General features: G+C 44.3%; 1 pseudogene; it reads left to right on the forward strand.

Moving 5' to 3' along the window:
* Positions 1 to 6,469: 6,469 nt before the first annotated feature.
* On the forward strand, positions 6,470 to 10,643 carry LOC147455798 (uncharacterized; annotated as a pseudogene).
* The last annotated feature ends 6,846 nt before the right edge of the window (positions 10,644 to 17,489 follow it).

Here is a 17,489-nt window from a genome sequence, read left to right on the forward strand (position 1 = left end):
TTCTTGTTTTGGTGTTGGCGACGCACGACTTGGCCTCCTTTTCTCCTTTGAGGTTTATGTCGATAGTTCCCTTTTTTTTTGTGAGTGCATATATGCATGTGTGCATGTATGTCTCTATTTATGGTGCATATGTGTTGTGAGTATGTATGTAGTGTGCGTATGTGTTGTGTTTTGTGTAGTGTGTATCATACATGGTAGGAATGTGTAGTGCCGTGTGTGGGAACAAGAGAAGGAGGGGGGTGGGTTTTTTTAATCAATTATGCATATATATAGATAATATATATATATATACGTTTTCTGCATGCAAGGGAAACCAGACGAGCGAGAGAAGAAAACGTTGGCGATGATGGGAGGGGGGGAGCACATGTGTGTGTATGTGAGTGTGTGTATTTGAGTGTGTGTGTGTGTGTGTGTATGTGTGTGTGTGAGTGTAGAGTGGGTGTGTAGTGAGAGAGAGAGATCATCTCAGCGCCCTGTGGGGTTACGCCTGCGGTCCTGTCTCTGTCGACACCGAGAGCGAGAGAGAGAGAGTGTGAGAGAGTGAGCAAGGAGATGGCGAGGCTGGGAAGGTGAGGGAGAGGGTGAGGGAGTTGAGGGAGAGAGAGTTCATCTCATGCGCCTATGGGCTCCGAGCGAAGAGGACACGCAAGAGGGGGGGTGGTAGGGTGATAGGGCTCCTTTCGGCCATCTCTGAGCGAGGAAGGGGGGGAGTTTAATGAAGTCAAGCGATGGGATATGAGGATGAGGGAGAGTTGCATTATTTCGTTTCCCCTAGGGGTTGTACACACGCAGTGAGAGATAGAGGGGAGAAAAGGAAGGGGAAATGGGGGTAGTGAGAGCGGGGGGGGGGGCGCGGGGGGGGTGGGGGGGGGGGGGGGGGGGCTTGCCGGTGGGAAGAAAACAAGGGGAAGGAGAGAGAGGTGTGTGCGAGGCAAAAAAAAAGGGGGGGGGGGATGAGAGAGAGTGCGGACAATAATGAAAGAAAGAGAGATTTTGAAAAAAAACGGCTACTCACCATAGTTACCTCAATTCTTTGGCCGAGCTAGAGAGTGGTGCGGATAACCCTGCATCAGCAGAAAACGACTTTGATAAAAATTCTATACAAAATGACAAAATAGACTGTGCAGCACTACCAATTGTTGGAATTAGGGTTGTAGGAAAACACACATAGCTTGGAGAAGACGAAGGAAGCTCAACGCACACAATAGAGAGTGTATTACTTAGTGTGCAATGGAAAGATAGATAGCCCTAGAGTGATGGGTGTATATTCAATGCACGGGGTAGAAAACCTCCTAAAGCGGGGGAAAATGCCCCGGTGGTCCTAAGTGTGTTCACAGACATAACTACCACATGTATATGGTAGCAATTCCAAAATGGCCAAACTAAAGATTTCCTTAATCGATTTAGAGCGTCTTTACACGGTCAACCTTAAGCGCCTTTACAAGTCCAGTTTTGAGCAGTCAGCAAAGCAAACTCCTCTTTACCTTAAGCAATATAATACACATTGCAAACTACTAAGCTGCCAAATCAAAAGCCACTTTACCCTAAGGGATCTAACACGGATCGCCAGCTATTAGCGGCCAAATCAAAAGACACTAACCCTAATAGTCTAATCTAAACATATTAAGATGACAAAACCCTAATAATCAAACCTAAACCTAAACCTAAGCCGCTAATCCTAATAATTTAACCGGAACAAATTAAGACATCCAAACATATTAAGATGGTCCAATATGAATAAAACCTAATACAGAAACCTAAAACGTTCTAACACTAATATTTACAACACCTACAATATGCCAAAATTTAAAAGTACAATATAAAATTTAAATAAAATTTCAAAAAAATAAAAAATGTAATTATAAATCGATCCAAAACAAAATAACTCAATAAATTTTTTTCACTATCAAATTTCAATATGTTTGTTTGTGAGCAATAATATTTAGTGAAAATTTACAAATAAAAAAATTGATATAAGTTTTTTATGAATTTATATTTTCTATAGGAAAGGTAGAGAAGGAAGGTGTGTGTGTTGAGAAGAAGGATTTTGTGTTGCTATTGTGTATTTTTTGAAAATGTGTGTGTGTGCGTAGTGTGTTTGAAAATGTGTAACTCTATGTGCATCTTTATTTAATTATGTGTTTATGTGCATGTGTGTGTGTGTGTGTGTGTCCGCAAGCTCAATATGTTATGTCCCGCTTACAGGAGAGGGGATCTAGCCCAGATGCCGTCGAGATGGGCGTCCAGTGTCCGGGCGGACGTAGTGTGAACACGGCCAGTGTGTCCGGCCATTATTATAAAAGGGAGGCCAAGGCTTCATTTGGAGTTATCGACCCCCACTGGCAGAGTGCCAGTAGTTGGCCCACAAGGCTAGGAGTGCGCGAGGTCACCTCGCGGAGGTGAGGCCGGGTGGTATGGGACGCTCGGTCTTACAGGTGCACGCCAACGTCCTCGGACGCTGGCTCCAGCACGGGGGAGCTACCGGATGGTGGCTATGGTCGAGTGGTTCATCCGACGCGTGTCTGTAGGCGGTCCATGTAGCCGGGAGATCCATCTCCCCGTTTGTTTCATGGTATCAGAGCCGGCTTGGCTGCACGAGGGACTGTGTGCACATCTACGGATAGGTTTGAGTCGGATAAACTTTGTTTCATGTAATTTCTTATGAAATGGTTGTTTAATTGCTAGTTTTTCTTCTCATGAGCATGCGTGCAAGTGAAAATTAATGTTTTTTTGTTGTTTTTTGATAAAATTCAGCAATCTGACATGCGGGAATGCTGAAAATCAGGGAGTTGTTTGTTAATTTATTGATTTATGATTAAAATCAGCACATAGTACTTTTGTACTCTCTGTATCCTTCTTCTGTGTTGAGCACATAGAGGCGAAAAGAGAGAGAAAAAGAGGCATTGGCTCTCCTCCACTTCCAGTAAGAAACGAAGAGAGAGAGAGAGAGAGAGAGAGAGAGAGAGAGAGAGAGAGAGAGTCACCTTCTTGACTCTGCGTGGTCCTCTCCTCCTCTGTGAGCGTTGAGGCTCCAAAAATGCAGCGTGACAGGACTTGGCGCTCATGAGCGTGGTGGACACATGCACCCATGTTGGGTGCACAAACGGGTTTTTTTTCTCCATGTAGCACACGTAGACAGATGGGCGCTCGATTTTTTCAGCATGCGTTGAAGTTCTTTTACGCTATCACTTAAATTTGGTTTGGTTAAATTAAGTGACTCTTTTTATTTTAACTGTGGCAAGGACATTTTGAGTTTTTAAAGTATGGTCCGAAACCTGAGTTTACTAAAAAACTCACTTATAGAGACTCATAAGTTACAGAAAATTGACTTTTTGGCTCTGATGCTTCTCTCCCACCGCTCCTCTCTCTCACCTGCTCTCGCTTTCGCCATCACCTGCTCGCCTTCAGACGCTCATGCCGACGCGTGGAACTCTTCGAACTTCAACTTTTCGCGACCAAAAAGTGCAAAAAAGGCCCGCTTTCGCGTGAAATTTCCAGTTTTCACGCACTTTACCATGGATCCCTCCAGCTCAGATGTGGAACGTGACGACGCGCCACGTAATATCCAAATTCCATTCATGCATGCTCTCTACACATGGATTACAAGTACTTTCTAGAGTTTCGACCAGCGTGTTACCGCTCTGGAAAACGCGAATGTTCAGACAAGCATTCGCTTGGCCTCTGTCGAAGGGGTCATGCAGGGGCTTAGTTCCTAACTCTCTACTCTCAAAAATATGGCTCAATCGATGACTGCACGTATTTTCGAGGGCGAAACCCATCTCTAGCGATCGCAGATGCAGATTGTTGCTTTTGGGCGTTCACAGGGTGGTCCAATTTCCACAATTCCATACAAAACTACAAATTTCTTAGGTGAAGAGAAGGAGTGTACGGAATTGGCCGTAAATAAATAGCTGCACCAGTGGACCACATACTTTGATCTCCATGGGGAGCATGATGAATGGAGGATTCAGACGATTCCTCTCTATCTGCGCAGTAAGGCGCTTACCTAGTGGCGCGACATGACAGAGAAGCCTACGACGTGGGCTGACCTTTGTCTGAAATTCAAGAGGGATTTCGCCAAGATGGACCCTTTGAAAGATTATGCTAAACTGCAAAGTCCTTCGATGAAAACTCTATCTTTTGATAAATATAGGACAATTTTCAAAGAGGGGCTCACCTTCTGCAAGGTGGATTCTACACACGCTGTGCATATGTATCTACTGAGATTGCATGAGGATTACCTTTGGGCCTTAATTAAGGATAAAGCCCCAACTGACGTCGAGGATGCAGTGGCAAAGGCCAGGACGTTCCATTTGATAAATGGAGCGAATTATGAGAAGAAAAGAAGAGAACATCAATCTGGTGTGGGCGCTTCGAGGAAGCGACCCCGATTCCAGTATAAGTCCAAATCACCGCCGAGATCTTCTCAGGAGAAGAAGAAAGCCAAGAATGCTTCGGTTGCTGATGCAATGAAGAAGGGAGCTTGCTTTGGATGTGGCCAAACAGGTCACCAAATCAAGGATGGTCCCAAGAAGAAGAAGACGCAAAAACCGCAAGGTCGTCCTTTGATTCAGATTCACGAGATCTCAGGTAACTCTGATGTCATTCAAGTTGAAATCCATCATTTAGCGCACAATTCATGCACTAATTGTACTTTTAGCACCAAAGTGTTTGGTAAGCAGGATCTTCTCCATTTTCTCGGAAAGATCAATGGTCACGACGTGATCGTACTCCTTGATAATGGAAGCTCACACAATTTTGTGGATGCAAAATTGATGCAGAAACTGAGCCTGCGACGCCCGACAGTGACCATGAGTATCCTGTGAAGATGGCTCGTGGCGTGGATACAGATGTATGGAATCAGATAGTTCCAGACTTGTCTCTCGAGCTAGCTGATTACAAAGAGAACCTGGATTTCCACATCATGCGCCTGGACAGAGTAGATGTTATGTTAGGGACTCCATGGTTTTATGATAAACAAGATTCATTGTATACAGACTATGTACATCACTCTCTTGTTTTTGTTAAGTAGAACATGCCTCATGCATCTGTGTTGCTTTGTAATCAGAAGTCTGTAAATAATGGTTTTGCAATACCAGTTGTTTCTGCTTTGGAAATGTATAAAGAAATAAAGTCTTCTGATGTTGACTTTTATCAATGTGTACCATCTGCTGGTTTGATTCATTAGTGCTTGGTACTTTTGTCACCGAATTTTGTAAAAATGTTTCATGTTCTTCTGTTGAACTTGGGGATTCCGACGAATCCAACCTTATCCGAGAAATGATGACTGATTTCAAGAATGTTTTACCTAATGATCTACCTCTTGGCTTGCCGCCTTCAAGAGGAGTAGATCATGGCATTGAGTTGGTGGCTGGTAGTCAGCCCTTATCAAAGCAACCCTATCGGTTTAGTAAAACCAAGGAGGACGAGATTTAGCAACAGCTGAAGGATTGTCTCGACAAGGGTTTTGTTCGACCTAGCAAATCCCCGTGGGAGCACCAGTGCTACTTTCTCGAAAGAAGGATAACACTATGTGCTTTTGCGTGGATTACAAGGGGTTGAATAAGCTCACTGTGAAGAACAAGTATCTGCTCCCGCGCATGGACAATCTGATAGATTGTCTCCATGGAGAGTTGTATTTCACAAAGATAGACCTGTGATCAGGCTATCATCAGATACGGATCAAATTGAAAGATATTCCTAAGACAGCCTTCCATACGTGTTATGGTCACTACGAGTTTTTGGTCTTGCCTTTTGGTTTGACCAATGCTCCAGCTACGTTTCAGCAGATGACGAATGATCTGTTGAGACCATTTTTAGGCAACTTTGTTGTTGTATTTCTCGATGATATCTTGATCTACAGCCAAAGTTTGTATGAGCACCTAGTGCATATACCCACTGTTCTGGAAGTACTGAGAACTGAGAAGCTTTACGCTAAGGCTTCTAAGTGTTAATTCTTTAAGAAATATCTTCTGTACTTGGGTCACATCATTACTCGCGATGGAATTCGCGTCGACCCTGAAAAATTGGATAAAGTGCGAAATTGGCCCATTCTGAGGAATGTACGCCAAGTAAAGTCCTTTTTATGCTTTACTGGATTCTTTCGCAAGTTTATCAAGGATTACTCTAAAGTTGCTGCTCCGCTTATGCAACCTTTAAAAGGAGGGGTGAAAGGGCCGAAGACTTCGAGTTCTCATCGTAAAGGTAATCCCCCTATTGTCTGGAATGAGCGTCTCGACGAGAGCTTTCACACACTAAAGCACTTGGTGACTACTGTGCCAATATTACACATTGTGGATCCTAGCAAACCATTTGTGGTTGAAACGGATGCTAGTGATTATGCTATTGATGTGGCATTATACCAGGATGGACGTCCTGTTGCGTTTGAAAGTAAGAAACTTTTTGATGTCGAGATGCGTTATCCAACATATGAGAAGGAGATTTACGCCGTAGTCCACGCCCTGAGGAAATGGCGGCACTACTTGTATGGCTCTATGTTTGTTGCATGGACAGATCATCACTCCTTGTGCTATATCTGTGATCAGGGTGATCTCAGAGGCCGGGAGGCTAGATGGGTTGAGCTTATGCAAGAGTTTGACTTTGAGATCCATTATAGAAAAGGATCCAACAATTGAGTTGCCGATGCGCTCACCAGGATTCCTCAGGTTAATGCCTTATCTATGGTTGAAATCTTAACGGATTTGTATCTTTCTGTCCGAGCGCTATGTCGTTCGGATGGCCGTTTTGACAAGATATGGAACGAGGTCGAAGCGGGGCATGACTCGCATACAGGCTTGGGTGGTCCGGAGACCCAAGTGAGTCGTGCTGGAGGGACGAAACATCGACAATACTCCATTAGAGGTGGACTATTGTTTAGAAATGGTAAAGTCTACGTGCCGGAAATCGATGAGGTTCGACAAAGGATTTTGTGCGAATGCCACAATGTTCCTAGCGCTGGGCACCCAGGCATACAGAGAACTTTGGCTTTGGTCAAGCGATATTTCTGTTGGCCAAGAATGCGCTCTTACATAGAGAGCTATGTGAAGAGATGCGCTCAGTGTCAGGTCAATAAGGTAGAGCGCCTTAGGAAAGCTGGCCTGCTACACCCATTGGAAATCCCAGATGCCAAGTGGCAAAGTATTTCCATGGACTTCATCGTTGGTTTGCCAAATACTAGTCGGGGCAATGACTCTATTTGGGTTGTGGTCGATAGACTCACAAAAATGGCGAAGTTTATACCAACGAAGTCGACAGTAAAAAGCCATGAGTTGGCAGTTTTATTTGTCGATCAGCTTTATAAGCTATATGGTCTGCCAGAGGATATCGTCAGTGATCGAGATACTAAGTTCACTAGCCGATTTTGGCGAGATGTGTTCATCATCTTCGGACGAAGTTGAGTATGTCGTCTGCTGACCATCCTGAGTCCGACGGACAAACTGAGAGGATAAATCAGACGTTAGAGGAGGCAGTCTGAGTGGGAAAGGTATCTTCCACAGTTAGAGTTTGCCTATAATAGTAGCAAGCATTTTGCTACTGGATTTAGCCCATTCATGATCATGTATGGATTTGAGCCTAAATCCTTAATTGTTATTACCTTAGAGAAAGTCAAGGAACGCCAAGCTCATGATTTTCTGTATGACATGCAAGAAATGCTCAAATTGGCTAAGGATAGTATAAGAACGGCTCGTGATCAAGTCACTACTTATGCTAATCAAAAGAGATCTCCACGGACTCTAGATGTGGGACAATGGGTCTATCTGAAGATACCCGAGGATTCCAAGACTATGTGAACAGGAAAGCATTATAAGCTTTCAGCTAGGTATTGTGGTCCGTTCTTGATCACAAAGAAAATTGGCCAAGTTTCCTACAAACTGGCTCTTCCTTTGGATGTTAGTGTACATCTAGTGTTTCATGTCAGTCGCCTTAAAGTGAAATTGGGCAATGCCGATGTTGTTGTGCCTATCAAGGAAAATGTATGGCAAGATATGAAAACTGAGTATATTCCTCGAGAACCATAAGCAATTTTAAATCATCGTACCTGTCATTCGTGCCAAAAGGCTTATGACAAGTACTTAATTAAATGGAAGGGTCAATCTGAAAGGTTTGCTACTTGGGAACCTATTAGAGCTTTGAAGGCTGAGTATCCCCACTTCATTGATGAGGACATCAATGGTTCTTAAGGCGGGAAGTATGTTATGTCCCGCTTACAGGAGAGGGGATCTAGCCTAGATGCCGTCGGGATGGGCATCCAGTGTCCGAGACGACGTAGTGTGAACACGACCAATGTGGCCGGCCATTATTATAAAAGGGAGGCAAAGGCCTCATTTGGAGTTATCGACCCCCACTGGCAGAGTGCCACTGGTTAGCCAGCGAGGCTAGTCCAATGCACGAGGTCACCTTGAGGAGATGAGGCCGGGTGGTATGGGATGCTCGGTCTTACAGGTGCACGCCTACGTCCTCGGACGCTAACCGCAGCACGGAGGAGCTACCGGATGGTGGCTATGGTCGGGTGGTTTGTCGGACGTGTGTCTGTAGGTGGTCCGTGTAGCCGGGAGATCCATCTCCCCGTTCGTTTCAGCCTCCCCTTCTTCGGCATCATTTTGTGCATCAACCGGCACCAACGGTGACCGGGCCACCTCCACTCTCTACCAACCCTTCATCGTCATCTATCCCTCATTTTTGTCCATCCAAGCGGAAAGAAACTCTTGGAGATAGTTGGAAACCGGCCTTGAAAGAGGAGGTAGACGTCGCCATAGCAAGAATTTTCTACCACAGCCATATTGCTATCAATGCAGCCCGGTAATCCAAGCTAAGCTTTAATATTTAGTTTATATCACTCAAGTCTCATTTACACTTTTTTTTGGACATAAAAGATCTCCATATCTTAAAGAAATGGCATGGAAGATCTGAGAGTTTGGACCCACATATGTCCCTCCCTCTTCGGAGAGCTTGCGCACCACTCTTCTTGACAGGGAGAAAATCATGGTGGAGGTGGCATGTGCATCCACAAGGGATTCATGGAAGACGAATGGAGTATTCCTCATTGTGGATGGATGGAGTGATACCCGTTGCCGCTCCATTCATGGAGTGGTGGAATATTCTCGGGGGGAGATGTATTTCATTGACTCCCATGATGAATCGGGGACTGGGAAGAGTGTGCAAGTACTTGCATCAGAGTGGGCGCTTACGATTGAGAAGGTGGGAAAGCATGGTGTCATTGCCATCGTCACCGATGGAGAAAATAGCAATCGTGCTGCCAGAGCCATCATCGAATCCCTTTATCCACAAACCACGGTCACATATTGCATGGCTCATTTCCTCAACAATATTCTCAAAGATATAGGTGCCTTGGAATGGATTTCCCCCATCATTGAGCATGCGAATTCAATGGGGACTTCTGTCAATAATCATCAAAAGATAACCATTAACTGTTAACCAATCTTATTTCAATTTGAATCTAATTTCAATATGGAAGGCGAATTCTCGTTTTGAATGTTGAAACTTGAATTTTCTAAATAGGTGAGGGCTGAATTTTCAAAGAGGTCAAAGCTAGCTCTTTTCAAATACTCGGAGACTCGCATCGCCTACAACTTCATTATGCTCCATCACTTGAGTTCATGTAGTGGGGCACTAAGGGGACTCTTCATTAGTGACGAGTTCTTGGCAATGCCCCAGCCAAAAAGTGTCAATGGAGTGGCATGCCGAGCACGGGCTGACATGCCGGAATGGTGGGAGGAAGTAAAGACGATCTCCAAAATGGTGAAGCCTATCATCCACCTCTTGCGGGTGTTGGGTTCCATGAAGCCTTGCATCGGTAAGATATATGAGGCCATGGACACCATGATTGACTCTCTTGAAAACCTTGTGACCGACCTCGATAGGTATTTACGTCGCACGAGTCACTTTTAAGTTTTCCCTATGCTTTACAAGTTTACTCTCTTGAGTTTTAACTTTGTTTTGAATCTTCATAACGTAGGTACGAGGAGATCCAAGAATTGTGTGTGTCAAGGTGGAATGCCTACCATTCTCCTCTTCATGCGGCCACTTATGTAGTGGATCCACAATTCCAACAAGGGAACCAATGGAAGGACAAAGAGGTGATGAATGGTTGGCAAACCATTCTTGCGCGCCTTGTCCCCGACCCAAAGAAAAGGACCAAGATTTGGAGGCAAATCAATATCTACAAGAGTGTAAAGGAAGAAATTTTTCGCATGCCCGATGCACAAGCATCTCGCTTTCAGATGGGGAGTGCTCTTTGGTGGGAGGAGTTTGGGGCAGGATTGGGCGGTTTACAGGATTTGGCTATTCGCATTCTTAGCCAAGCATGCACTACGAGTTTCTTGGAGCAACTTTGGAGTGTGTATGCTCATGTAGCCTCAAAGAAGAGGAATCATCTTGATGTGCAGAGAGCCAATGATCTCATATATGTCTCATCAAATTTGAAGATGCTTTCCAAGTCAGACCAAAGTGATGATTTCGCGGAGTCGGCACTTGCTGAGGATGATCCTATCCGAGAGACACAGATAGATGCAGAGGTGCCAGAGACAGAGATTGAGACAAAACCACTTGAGGATGATATTTTGGATCAAATGGACTATGCAGAGCCAGTTGACATTCAGTTGGCACCATGGGCCAACATGTAGAGTCTGGAGTCTAGAACTCTTGAGTCTCGAGTCTTGACTCTTGACTCGAGCCCTTCCCTTTTTGACTCCCATTTATGCTAAACTCTACTTATCCACTCTTCACATGTACATCATTATGTTTTGCCCCTTGGCGAGGATGATTGATGCTTGATCACCACACCAATGGTGTACTGTGTCGCGCACGCCCCATGCCCTTTGTTATATTTTGATGTTATGTAATATGAATGCATAAACCACGTTTTCTTTGCAATCTTGTGCTCTTAGTGTTCACTATTGTCTCAATATTAAATTTGCAAAGAATTATTCCTCCATCAACATTAAATCCGTGTGTGTGTGTGTGTGTGTGTCCATATTTTTGGAGGGATTACTTTTTGAAGCTCTCTCTCTCTCTCTCTCTCTCTCTCTCTCTCTCTCACACACACACACACACACACACACATCATGTGTGTCTATATAAGCATTGGGTGAGGTGTCCATTGGAAAAACCTGTATTTTTCCACTTTCCCTCACTAAGCTCCACTATGGTTTCCAACCTCCTCAGTTTCACTAAGAGAGCTTCATCATGTGTAGCTAGGCCTTGTCCTCAAGTCTTAGCTACTATCCTCTCTTCATGGATATGTCCACAAGCTCTTCCTAGAGCTTTGTCCACCATCACGACCGGGCAATTTCTCAAAGCTCCCTTGCTACCATTTCAAATGCATGAAGGTAGGAATCAAACCCACAAAGAAGTTCACATCCCATACCCTTGCAAAGAGATGGAAGATCCTTGGGATGAGGTGAGAGTCTATTGTGACAAAATCAAAGATGCACCTTGTCACCAAGAGGTGTATTTTTCCTGTTGCCTTTCGTAAATAAATACTAGATATTTTTATTTATTTTTATTTCTACTTGTTTTCCCCGGAACCCTTGAAAAGGTGCAAGTGGACATTGCATGGCTAGTGTGAAACAGCTCTGACCGAATATCGGGAGTCCGAGTTGGTCAATCTGGGATGGATAGGGCCAATTAGCACTGAATTATGATGAGTATGGAAGTCTCTGTGCACCAAATGAAGTCTGGGCCACTTGGAAACTCACTTATAACTTTATAAGTCAGTGGGAACTAGGGAATTAACTCAAAGGGGCAAACTGGACACTTGGCAAGAGGAGAGCAGCCTGCAGGACACCTCAGCAAGAGGAGGCGCCCAAGAGAGAGAGGGGGCTGATTTTTCACTGATAAGTGACCTATAGTGTATGTGTGAGTAGTGGGTGCAAGTCTACAGCTTTAATGTAAATCTTGCCTTCTCCTTTGTCTCATGTAGTGCGATGATTTGCTATCGTGCATCTCTCTCTCCCCTTTGGTACACATGGTAATGCCCAACTAGTTGGGCCACGCAGATGAACATGTATAGTTTTGGGAGTTTATAAGCATTTTCCAAGCGAAGAGCCTTCTGAACAGGAATCGGATTAGCTAATTGCCAATCCCCCATAGGTATGCACATTCCATCGCGAAAGATTGCGAGTTTGAAGAGTTTTCTAACGTGAAAACGCGTCCAATTCGCAGGGGAACTGTCCCATTGTGTGCGGGAGCCCTTGAGACACGCATAGGCGTGTTTGCTCTGTTAAAAACATTCCAAAACAGGGAATTATAGCCTGCTGTGCTTTTCTGCAGGTTTAGGGTTTCACACCTGAACTGCAAGGGAACATCGGGGGAGCCTCATGAGAGCCTTGGGATGCGTGTACAGGTTTTTGGGCACCTGGTAGTGAAAAACAAAGAATTATAGGACATTGAATTGTTGTGACAACTCACCAAAAGCTTCCAGATAGCAAGGGAATTCGTCCTAAACAGGTGCTTTTGACCTACAGGGGTTTTTGCGACGTTATGTTGCCGAACACAGGTCGAAAACCTGCGTTTTCAGTCCTCGCCAAGTTTGGACAGCTTTGTGAAAGCTTGTACTAAGTGGTCGGATCCTCTACCTTAATTTGAATAAAGAAATACCGAAAGGGGCGGCAGTCTTCGGGGCCTATAGGGTGTCGGTCTCGTGTGCGCAGTGACATTCTAGTCGCTGGACGCAACTGTGTTCTCTTTCCTTCTCAGTGCTCTGTGTAAAGTTAACAGGTAATTGAAATAGTATCGCCCTCTACGTTGTATAGGCCAGTTTTATGGTTCCATCGACGAGATAGTCACTTTTACTTCAAAAAGTGCAGTGTGGATTGTTGTGGGTGAAAGCAACACAGATCTTTTCATTATGGTAGAGAAGAGAGACCAAGTACCTGAAGAGGGATCTTCCTGAAATGGCACAGAGAAAATTCCTTCAACTCTTCAAGAAGAGGACAGGTTGTTTAGAACTCAACTGCGTTGCTGCATGGACATGTTTCAGCAGTTGGCTAACAACCCAATGTCACGTGACACATCCAACCCTATCAGTCAGTGGAAAAGCTACAACACGACAAGGGTTCAATCAGTCCTATCAGTCTAGATTAGAAGTGATCTGGCCCTTTTTGAGTCTATTCGTAGACCGTGCATGCCCAGTCACTTAGTATAGATGCATATCCTCTGGTTGCACATAGCATGATCATCAGTATTCCTATCAGAATCCATTAGATTCCATCAGGGGAATTTTCTAGTGCATTTAGCCTATTTTACCTATTTTTGATATTTTTCACTTATTATTTTTAAGTGTCTTTTGTTGGAAAGTAGGTAGGGCAATTTTGCTAAGTTTTTATATAAGCAAACTAGAGCTAGCACTATTTGACAGAAGAGGCAACAGGAGCCAAGCTCAGCAAGCAACTTCTCAGCAAGACCAAGCCTTGGTGGACCTTCCCTCCAAGTAGCAGATACCTCCCATCCCCTAGCGTTTTGCATCAACCTTGTCATCGCTAGTAAGTTCCAGTATCTAGCATTTTTTGCATCAACAAGGATCGCTAGCAGAAGACCCCGGCCTACCTAGCGTTGTTTATTACCATCAGCCTAGCGTTTTTGACAGAAGCAGCCTGGCGTTTTCATGAGGATTCATCCCCTTAAAGAAGCAGCAGATTCAGCCGGAAAGACCCTTAGATTTCAGCCTTAAGAACCTCTATTTTAAGCCTTAAACCTGCAAATTTTCAGCGACAAAGACCCACAAAAAACAGTCTCCAAATCAGCGTTTTTGGACTAGTCACAGATTTCAGCCCATAGCATTGTTGACAGCAGATAAAAGATTGCAGATTTCAGCCCTTAGGTTGACTTCGTCATCACCGTCGTCATCGTCGACATAGCCTAGACTTGCATCAGTCACATGCATTCAGTTTGTACCAGTTTGTGTTGTCATAAGTAGACCACTCTCACCGATGAGAGTGGGGCCTTTGGAGGAGGGTTTTACAACGTCTCTGGTGTCGTATCTCTCTTCTCTCTCTATCTCTCAGTCTCATACTCTTGCACGCACACTGTCCATTAACTTTGTTTGTGACCATAGCATTCTCTCATTAAGAACGGAAGGCTCTCCCTTCCATAAGAACAAAAAGGAACCTTGAGCACATTTCGGAGCACTCATCTTGAGCAAAGCGCAAACATTCATTCCGCTACACCTAACATTGGTATCAGAGCTTTGGAAGTGTTCTGTATCACTCAAGGAAAGAATTACAAGAATCACAAGAATTCTTTTTGCTTGTTGCGGTCGCACGAACCCAAGTTCGCTTGGGCGTGTCGATTCCTAATCGTGTTTTTGAAGAGTGACAGGAATCCCAAGAAAGAAGGGCTTGTCCAGCCTCCCCTTGTGTCTCTTTTCTCTCATTGAGAGCGGACCGTGCACTTAGCGGCCGGCCAATCAACGTGAGGCAAGAAAAAGCAACCTTGGTGTGAGGGCAAGGCCGCCAAGGGATGCGTCCGCAGAAAGCAGTAGAACTCGGGTGAAGAGAAGATCCTTCTCAAACGCGGTTTGCAAGCGAACGAAAACCTCAAGAACCCAAGAACCCAAGACCCTCAAGAATCCACGAACCCAAGACCCTCAAGAACCCAAGCACCCAAGACCCTCAAGAACCCAAGTCCTTCGTGAACTTAAGAACCAAAGATCATAGTGCATGGTCGTCACCCGAAGAGGAATGGATACTTCGCTTGGAGGTGATGAGCATGAGAGAGGCGAAGAAGAATTTTTCCCACCAAGAGGTTTTTCCGACCCTCCCCCTTCCCCATCTACATCAAGGATTGCACTAACTCCTATGAAGACTTTAGAGCTGATGTTTATGGAAAGAAACTTAGAACGCAAAGCAAGAAATGTAGAAAGAATAGCAGAAATGAATCGCAAACACGTAGAAATAAAAGCAAAAATGGATCGCAGGCATGCAAAAGACAAAGCAGAAAGAAAGACAAGACAAGAACAACGCGAGCGACACATGCAAGAGTTCTTGTGACTCTTTTCTCAAGTGCCGGCACAGATGCAAGAGATTCAAGAGACAGAGACTCTCTCAGTCTCTTCTGACACACATGATTTGCATGATGATGATTTAAATGACAATGCTTATCATGATGATTTGAATGATAATGATAAGCATGATGATTTGGATAACAATGACAAGCATGATGATTTGCATGATCAAGATGTAATTTCTCACAAGCATAATGAGTTGCATGAAGATGATGTGATTGTTCTCAAGGATGATGAGTTAGTTGATGCTTTTTCTAGCAAAGCTACCCTCATTGCAGATTCGATCGATCACGAAGAATCGATCTTGACTTTCGAGTCGAGGTCCACAGAACCCCCCGAGGAAGATTCAATAGATGTCGAAGAACCGATCTTAGCTCTCGAGCCTAGATCCAAAGAACCCTCACATGAAGTACTATGTGTTCGAATGATTAGTCAACACGCATTGATCGAGTGTTTCATTCGGTGATTGTTTCCTATATTTTAGTCAGTGTCTTTATGTGATCCCTTTTCCTAGGCATGACATATTGTACGTTGAGCATGTTTCACTCATGAATGAGCACGAATGTATACGGATTTTTCATGAAAAGCTGAAAATTATGTATGTAAGGAAGTCACATTCCATGTCTCTTCCTTGGCATGACACATTCGTAGAACGAGCACATGAAAGTATGAGCAGCAAGCATGGGCATTTCTATTGTGAATTGCCACAGTTGATTTCTCTAGATTATAAGAGAAAGATTCGATCTCATTGTTTGCGTGTGTGTGGTGAACAGTTTGGCACTCCGTCTCTTTGTTCATCTACATTGCATGCACAGGAGGAAGACAAGATTTTTTCCACTCACTTTACATGGAATGCGTATGTTCATGTTTTTGTGTTGGAAGTGGTTTCAGGAATTTTCAGCCATGGAGATTCTTGAAGAAGAAAGAAGCATGACTCTCGACAAAGTTGAAGCATTGAAGGAGCCACGCAAGACTTTGTGTCGCTTTCGGCGCGGCCCAAAGAAGCAAGTGTTGCAAACCTTTATGAAGTTCAAGTACCACACGACCCACACATCAGAGTTGGCCCGTGAAGAGTCCCTGCCAGGAATCCGGATGCTATTGGCGATCTCCCTCGACACCATACAACTCGGTATCAGAACCTCACTTTGAAAGAAAGGGGATGTCACGTGACACATCCAACCCATTGTGTCTGTGGACAAGCTACAGCACGACAAGGGTTCAATCAGTCCGGTCAGTCTAGATTAGAAGTAATTTGGTACTTTTGTGAGTCTATTCGTAGACCGTGCATGCCCAGTCACTTAGTATAGATGCATATCCTCTGGTTGCACACAGCATGATCATCAGTATTCCCATCAAAATCCATCAGATTCCATCAGGGGAATTTTCCAATGCATTTAGCCTATTTTACCTATTTTTGACATTTTTCACTTATTATTTTTAAGTGACTTTTGTTGGAAAGTAGGTAGGGCAATTTTGCTAAGTTTGTATATAAGAAAACTAGAGCTAGCACTATTTGGCAGAAGAGGCAATAGGAGCCAAGCTCAGCAGGCAACTTCTCAGTAAGACCAAGCCTTGGTGGACCTTCCCTCCAAGCAGTAGATACCTCTCATCCCCTAGCATTTTGCATCAGCCTTGTCATTGCCACCAAGTTCCAGTGTCTAGCGTTTTTGCATCAACAAGGATCGCCAGCAGAAGACCCCAGCCTACCTAGCGTTTTTGATTACCATCAGCCTAGCGTTTCTGATAGAAGCAGCTTGGCAATTTCATGAGGATTAAGCCCCCTAAAGAAGTAGCAGATTTAGCCGGAAAGACCCTCAGATTTCAGACTTAAGAACCTCTATTTTCATCCCTAAACCTGTAGATTTTCAACGACAAAGACCCACCAAAAACAACCCCCAAATCAGCGTTTTTGGACTAGTCGTAAATTTCAACCCATAGCATTTTTGACAATAGATAAAATATTTCAGATTCAGCCCTTAGGTCGACTTCGTCATCAGTGTCGTCATCGTCCATGTAGCCTAGACTTGCATCAGTCACATGCATTCAGTTTGTACCAGTTTGTGCAATCATAAGTAGACCACTCGCGGACGAGGGTGGGGCCTTTGGAGGAGGGTTTTACAACGTCTCTGGTGTCATATCTCTCTTCTCTCTCTATCTCTCGGTCTCATTGTCATAATAATCAATATCTAATTCTCCTAAATGATTTTCTCATATTAAATTGATCATTTAATGTGGGGAAGTGCCAGGGGAGAAAAGGCTAGAATATTGGTTAAGCTAGCAGACCGGCCACAGTAGGGATCCAAAGGAGGGAAAATAGGGATCCAAAGGGGGGGCCATCTGCAAAAGAGCCATGTGCAACAATGGGCTAAAAAGACCCTAAGGTTCAGCCCATTAAGACTTCCAAAATGCTAAGGTTCCAAAATTCAAAGGTTGTGTCCAAAGGGTTAAAGCTTAGGGAGAATTGGAT

This window comes from Adiantum capillus-veneris, chromosome 6 (assembly GCF_014529385.1).
Source record: "Adiantum capillus-veneris isolate H3 chromosome 6, ASM1452938v2, whole genome shotgun sequence".
NCBI classification, from domain to species: domain Eukaryota; kingdom Viridiplantae; phylum Streptophyta; class Polypodiopsida; order Polypodiales; family Pteridaceae; genus Adiantum; species Adiantum capillus-veneris.